This window comes from Talpa europaea, assembly GCF_964194135.1.
Source record: "Talpa europaea genome assembly, chromosome: 2".
Classification (NCBI taxonomy): Eukaryota; Metazoa; Chordata; class Mammalia; order Eulipotyphla; family Talpidae; genus Talpa; species Talpa europaea.
The window spans coordinates 146,823,820-146,831,891 of record NC_140068.1 but is presented as its reverse complement, the minus strand read 5'-3'; positions in this window follow the sequence as shown (position 1 = coordinate 146,831,891).

Here is an 8,072-nt window from a genome sequence, read left to right as displayed (position 1 = left end):
ACATCACTCACAAAACTGTTGCAGGTGGAAAGGCGGCTCTGTCAGTAATTCCAGGCCTGGGTTCACCTCAGCCTCCTTTTGATGTCCATAAAATGAGGAGGCTGAATTAAAGGATGACAATGGTTCCTTCTCTTAAAAAAAAATATTCTACAATTTCACGATTCTTCCACCTCAGGCAGCAGTTTAAGAGGACCAGATTTAGCAATATCTGGGGCAAATTTATTCTAAAAATTTGCTTGCCGTTTCTCTGAATTTCAAATTTAACTGGATGTCCTATATCGTATCTGGCAACCCTGGAACAGTTGGGATATTGTTGGAAAGAAAAGCAGTTAACTCTTCTGCTCCCTTGCCTGGGCAGTATGAGGGGACAAACAAGGGGCCTGTGAAAAGGGGGATCCCTCCTGTCCCCTCTCCCTGTGTCACCTCCACTGCTGGGCAGGAAAAGGTCCCACCATCCCATCCACCTCTTGTCTGATCAGGAGCAAGGCAAAAAATTCCCTCCAGTTCTGTTTAGAAAAGCTCCAACACGTGTTTGATTTGGCCTCATTCCAGTCAGTATTTATAAAAAAAAAACCAAACAAACAAACAACTCCCTTATATCACAGGGAGACAATTCTTTTTCTTTCTCTGTGGAATTAAATACATGGCCAAGGAGGTAGGTTGCTCCTCAACAGGGAATCAAGGGTGTTCTAGGCAGTGGGCTGAAATTCTTGCTGTGAGGGTGACATTTCCTGTACCTCAGGGAGAATACAAGTGCTCAGAATCTAGAAGCAAGATTTGCCTTAAGAAGAAAATAGAATGTGAGGGAACTAATTCTATTTGTACACAGGATTTGATAGCTCATAGGTGGGTTTTTTTTTCTGCTTTTTTGTTTTCTGCTTTTTCTTCTCTGCTGAGGCTTCTTTTTGCTTCCTGCTCCTCTAGCCCTTGAGAACTGGTGGTAAAAACCAACTAATTTGATTAGAAATAGTTCAACAGATGAGGAGACTGAAGCTCAGATGGTTGAAATTAGAGCCTTGACATTCAGGCAAGACTCCCTGAATGCTCCCTCAGTCTCTGGTGTTAGGGGGCCCTTGGCCCAGCTGGTTCTGGAAATACTTGAAAAGGTTTAAATTAGGAGTTAGAAGGAAAGAACACACATGCTCCCTTAATGGCTTAAGACGATGCATTTACTGTTATTGTTTTTTTATTTCACTGATGTCTTATTGGGTTCCCCTATATTCCTGCTATAAGTGAGACCATCCGATATTTTTCTTTTTCCTTCTGGCTTATTTCACTGAGCACAATTCCTTCTAGTTCCATCCACGCTGCGCGAATGGCATGAGTTTATCTTTTTGATTGCTGAATAATATTCCTTTGTGTATATGTACCACATCTTCTTGATCCAGTCATCTATTTTTGGGCATTTGGGTTGTTTTCCAGGTTTTACCTATTGTAAATAGTGCTGCAATAAACATAGGGGTACAGGTGCTCTTTTGAATCAATATTTTTGTGTCCTTTGGGGACTGTGGTGATGGTGCTCGGGTGCCTTGGGGAAGGAAACGCTATGCGGGCTCAACCTGAGGGGTAGGGGGAAGAAAATATTGTTTAAAAAAATTAAAAATTATTAAAAAAAAAAAGACGAGGCATTTAGCTTTCTCTCCTGCTGCTGATAGGGGAACACCCCGTGTGTGTGTTGGGGGGGGGTTGTTTGCACAAACCATATGTGCACATATGTTTTATAAGTAACCAGCAATAACTCAGTTACCATTGGTCAAATTTGCTTCTATGGGCTCAGGTTGGAAGGACTAGGCTGGATTTAAGACTTGTTTGTGCCAGGAAACCAGAAACTTGACCAGAGCTCTTATTGCACAAGGTTTGCCATACTGTTCCAAAGTAGATCCCCGAGTTTTAGGGATTTGAATACTAAATAGCATTGCTTGTTTGTTTGCTTGTGTATTTCTATATGGATAGCCCCCAGTATTTCCCTGTTGCTTTTGAAAAATAGATGCTATTCATTTTATATTTCCTGTCATTTAGGTTTTGTTTGTTTGTTTATTTCATTTCTGGAAAATAAAACCCTCACATTCCCTGTGTTCTGTGTGGCTGGCATTTGAACTTATTCACTTGTATCTTTCATATCTATTTTTTTTAAAGATTTATTTATACAATCACTGGGTACAGTCAGAAGCGGGGGAGGGTGAGAGAATTCACCAGAGCCAGAGCAGGGAGCAGAACAGGCAGAAGGACCAAAGTACACTGCTGAGGGGAGCAGCTGGCGGCGGCAGGAGAGGTCTGCTGCGCCATGTGGGACCCTCCTCCGGTGGCCGGGGAGCAGCCGGGGATCGAACCAGCACTGCAGAGGCTGCTGGCAGCTTCGCAACCCAGCGCTCAACCGCTGCGCCACCGGGGAGGCCCTTTCATATCTATTTTTTCAGTCACTTTTAAGGAAATATAGAAACCACTAGAACCACAGAGGTTCTAGAACCACTAGAACCTCAAAGAGTCTAGGTACTTGTTGAGATTATGGATGCTTTATTTTTTTTTTAAATTTTTCTTGACTTTCATAAAGATGTAAGTCCTTCCAAGAAAAGTATTAAAAAAATATGAAAGAAAGGAAATCTTCATGGCCCAAACCTACATCTACAAACCCATCTCCCTAACTGCCTGACAGTCGTATCTCCTCGCTGTTGACAAACAACACACATTAACATAATTGAGATAATTAAGGGCAGTGCCAGGTACAGTTATCGTACAAGCTTCTGCGGTTTGGGGACTGCCAATTTCCGCTTCATTCTATCAGCCCGAAGGCGTGGAGATTAACACCTACAAAGTGTGGTGGCTTGAATATAGATGAGGGGAGCGAGACAGGCTGCTTCCTTTGATTAAAACATTAGAAGAATAATTATTACAATAGTAAAATAGCTTCAACCTTCTGTTAGTTTTTTTTTTTCCCTCCTGCAGTTTACTCTGTATCTCTGAAACTTTTTTTTCTTTCCTCCATATGGCAAATTACTGTCATTGAAAATCTTATACTTCAAGAGGAAAACATTTTATATGGATTGAGTTAGTGGTCCCCAAGACGGGGTAATTTTCATTGTTGCTGAGGAAAAGAGAATATTACTTCTGGAGACCCAGCAGGCATTTTATTAAACAATTGTACCAGCTGGAAACAAATTATTGCTTTTATTCAGAACTACCATTTAGAAGTCGCATGCTTTCATTTCAGTGGGATGTAAGTGTTGGGACCAGCTAGGGTTCTCATATTGGCAGATTTCTTAGCAGGCCTACTTAGACTCAAATCATGAGCGACGGTGAGTCTATTGGCTGCTCTTTCTACATCAAGACTGTGATTGCTTTTAACTTAGAAACGGATTCCACTGACACTTTGCTCTAAGGCTCTGGAATATTTATGAAGGCATCAAGGGAGGGCACTACCCATATTGAGCAGAATCCCAATGCAATATTAATGTACCCCTTCTTCAGCTGTGATCTCTCCACGACTATGTCAGTAGACCCCCCTCGCTGGACCCCATCACTAGCATGAAATAAGAGACAGCCACCACAGTCGTGCAAAGCACAAAGAAATGCTTGCCATTATTGCTAAAGGTTTGTGAACTTGGTTTTGTCCTTGGGGAAAAAAAATATGTTCTACCAAAGGAATTATAGGCCAAGTAATACAAGTTATCAGCTAATATCTCCACTCTGTATCTTTAGTGGGAAGATAAAGTATAGAGGGCAGTGTAATATAGAAGGGTGGAGAGAGCCACATAATTTCCAGGGCAGGGAAAAGAGTTCTCTTTGGTGCATTTTTGGTGGAAATTATCTGTTTTGTCTGTAACTTCCAGCTTCCTTTTTTTCCTATGCACAGTGCTTTTTTGTTTTTGTTTTTGTTTTTTTTGTAATGGAAAAATATAGTACAAGACGCTGAAAGTAGAGAAGTAACTGCTGAGAACACTGCCCGTTACTTTCTTTTTTTTTTTTGTTAGTTTCTATTTTAATATATCTTTTTAATAAATTTTATTTTTATATTCCCCATACAATTGCAACCCCCTTATTTTGACCCCAATCCCTCCCCTCCCACCCCCTACCCCCCATAGAGTGTCTCTGGTTCATAGTTTTTTGTTGATTTTGATTTTCACTTTCTTATAGTTATTCAATTTCCTGGTCCCTTATTTAAGTTTTCTAGATTCCCGCTATGAGTGAGACCATCTGGTATTTTTCTTTTTCTTTCTGGCTTATTTCGCTGAGCATGACCCCTTCCAGCGCCATCCATGTTGTTGCAAATGGCATGTGTTTCTCTTTTTTGAATGCTGAGTAATATTCCATGGTGTATATGGACCACATCTTCTTGATCCAGTCATCTATTTTTGGGCATTTGGGTTGTTTCCAAAGCTTAGCTATTGTAAATAGTGCTGCTATAAACATAGGGGTGCAGGTGCTCTTTGGAGTTGATGTTTCTGTGTCCTTTGGGTAAATACCTAGGAGTGGAATTGCTGGATCCTATGGAAGCTCCATCTTTAGTAGGTTGAGGAATCTCCACACAGCTCTCCATAGTGGTTGGACCAGTTTGCACTCCCAGCAACAGTGCAGGAGAGTTCCTTTTTCTCCACACCCTCGCCAACATTTGTTGTTGCTAGTTTGTTTAATATGTGCCATCCGTTACTTTCTTACTAGAATTTGTTGCTGCCTTCTTTTTTTTTTTGTTTTAAAGATTTATTTATACAAGCACTGGGTACAGTCAGAAGCGCGGGAGGGTGAGAGGATTCACCAGAGCCAGGGACAGAACAGGCAGACTGACGAAATACACTGCTGAGGGGAGCAGCGGGCGGCAGGAGAGGTCTTCCGCACCATGTGGGTCCCTCGCCACTGGCCGGGGATCGAACCGGTGCTGCAGAGGCTGCGGGCAGCTTCGCAACCCAGCGCTCAACCGCTGCGCCACCAGGGGATTCCCTTGCTGCTGCCTTCTTGAAAGATACCCGTTTATTAGAAAAGTTCAGTGTCTTCCTGTCAGAAACTTAATTGAATTGGGCTAATTCAAATTTTGGAGGGAAGTGCTTTTTGGTTGATTCATTCCTTCAAAATCTGCTCTGCCTTTTGACCTAATTGATTCAAGCAAAGTAAAACAAAACCCTCCATGTAATGGTGCAGGTAAGGAATCCAGATAATTTTCCCAACCAAATCATCCTTGTCAGCCCTCCCCCAAGGTCACCCCTGTCCTATGGTTTCTCAAGGGAAACAGAAGTCAACTTTGGGTAAACCAGCAGCTTTTTCAAAGATGATGAAACTGAGACAAAATTAAAATACTGGACTGGATTAAATGGGGAGGAGAAAGAGGGCGCTGTTCTCTTTAGATTACAGACTCTGGAAGTCCACCAGATAGAATCCCTGTTTGGTAGCTTGGAAACCAATTATCGAAGAGGGTTTTCCCCACCTATGGGGAGAAATCAAATACTGTACAAAAATGAACAAAGATAGATAAGAAAATTAAAAAGCTTTATTAAAAAAGGGAGGTATTCCTGCTGTTTTCAACAAAGTAAGAGGGTGGAACTCTGTTTGGTGGTGTTAACTCTTCCTCTGTAAAACACAAGTCAAATTCCTGCTGGAATTTTTTGGTGCCTCCAACTCCCTTTCATCTGGCTGGTTGGCTGATTGGCTGGTCCCACGAGAAGATTCCCTTCCTCTGCATGGACAGTTCCTCCTCTTTTCCCCAGATAACATTCCCACACTAAGCCCAAAGGAGACACCTCTTTCCTCTTCCCGAATGAAGGGAGGTGCTCATAGCAGGTGTGTGAGGCAGCCTGATAAGAGGCTTGGAACTTGAAGATACAGAATTGCAATTTAATGAGTGACTACCTGGGGGCGAGTGCGCATGTGTACAAGCATCTGAAATATATATAAAAACAAGATTTTAAAAAGCTAAGTATAGTTGACCCTTGAACAACTTGGGTTTGAACCCTCTGGGTCCACCTACACGCAGATTATCTTGTAAAAGGACAACATTAATTTATAGTACTGATAAATACCATGCCCTACTGTACATGTATTTTCTCTTCGTTATGATTTTCTTAATAACATCCTTTTTCTCTAGCTTACTTTATCATAAAAATGTAATATGTGATGCGTGTATCTTACAAAAAATGCATTTCTCGACTGTATTATCAGTAAGGCTTCTGGTCAACGAACAGTGGGTTATTAGTAGTTAGATTTCAGGGCACTCAGAATTTGTTATATGCAGATATACGACTGCAGGGGAGGTTAACAACCTAACCCCTATGTTGTTCAAGGTCAACTGAAATTGTCTTCCTTTCCTGTGACTGCTATAACAAATTAACCACTCACTGGTGGCTTCAAACAATAAAATTTATTCACAGATCTGTCTGGAGGTTGGAAGTCCAAAGTCAAGGTGTCAGTACGGCTGTCTCCCTTGGAAGATTCTAAGGGAGAATTTGTTCTTCTTCCAGCTTGAGGGAAGGGAGTGTTGATGACATTCTTAGGCTTGTAGTTACATCACTCCCTTCCCTGCCACTATCTTCACATCACCTTTTCTTCTTTGATTCTCCACTGAGTACATTTGTTACTGGATTTTGGGCCCACCCAGAGAATAATACATCATGCTCTCATCTCAAGATCCTTAACTTAATTGCAACTACAAAGATCCTTTTATTCAAATAAGGTCACATTCACAGATCCTGGGGATTAGGGCGTGGACATAACCTTTTGGAGGCTGCCATCTAGCCGACTGCAGCAGCTCACTGAGTGCTTGCTCATAGGAAAATGTTTGGAAATAGGTGCAATATTATCTTTAGTTGATTGCTTGCGTTAGTGTCTTTTCTTTTATATGCCTTAATTTATTCCAGAAGGTTTTTAAGATAGATGCATAAGATGAGACATTGTTTATGAAGAACAATGTTTTATAATCTAGATGTGTATTATATTTGCAGATATACTCCCAGGGTCTGGGGGAACAACAAGCCCTTCTCAGATACCTGCAAGCATAAAGAATGTTCATTCACAAAAGGAAAGAGAAGATATCTCTGCTACTGTATTGCCCATGTCAAGGACCTTGTCATCCCATCTCCTTCTAAGGTAAGCTCCCCGAGCTCTTTCAAAGGCAATGATTCTCCACCTTCTTAGAACTGCAGACACTCATTTTAGCTTAGTTGATGCATGTTCCTTACAAGAAGTTAAGGGAAGAAATGTCTTGAAATTCCCAGAATACAAGCTGAGGTGCCCACAGCTGAAGAGACAGAGGACCTCAGGTGACTAGCATGCACCTGGTAAAATCATCATCTTAAGAGACAGTCTCCAAGCTATAAAGTGGGAACCATGCTTCTTTCTTCCATGTGCTTCTTGTCTCTGCTCTCTGAGGCTCTCCACCATTCCTCTCTTACATCTTCTTCCACAAAGTATGGCACTCTTACAAGACTGATTCAAGACCCTCTTAAGGCTCAGCCATGTTTTAAGCTCTAGCTGCCCACAACATGTCATTGCGTGCTGGTCCTGATTCTTGGGTTTGGCAATAAAGCGTGAGTGGAATCCTCACTCAGACCTGGAGCCTCAGCTGTGGGCTCCAATTCTGATTTTATCAGAGAAGCCAGCATTGTGGGTGTGGGAGCATTTGTGCCATGGCTAAGTATATAGATTTTTATTCTTTTCACAATTTTATATTGAATTAACATCACCATTGGTTTATGACGTAGGCTTCATGTGTACAGCATTATAATTCATTCATGTGTACAGCGTTATAATTCATTTTCTGTATATGCTACCTTATGATCCCCACCAAAGTCTGATTTCTATCCCCCACTGTACAACGGAGCCCCTTTTGCCAATTTCCCCACCTCTCCATCCCCTTTGCCTTCTGGTGTCCACCATTCTGTTGTCAAAATCTAAAGGTTTTTGTTTTGTTTTATTTATCTTCCACATAAGTGAAACCACCCAGTATTTGTCCTTCTTCATCTATTTCCCTGAATATAATCCTTTTAGGATCCATATATGTTGTTGCAAATGTCAAGGATTTCGTCATTTTTAACAGCTGCATAGTATTCCACTGTGTATTTTTACCACGACTTCTTTATCTACTCATCCAT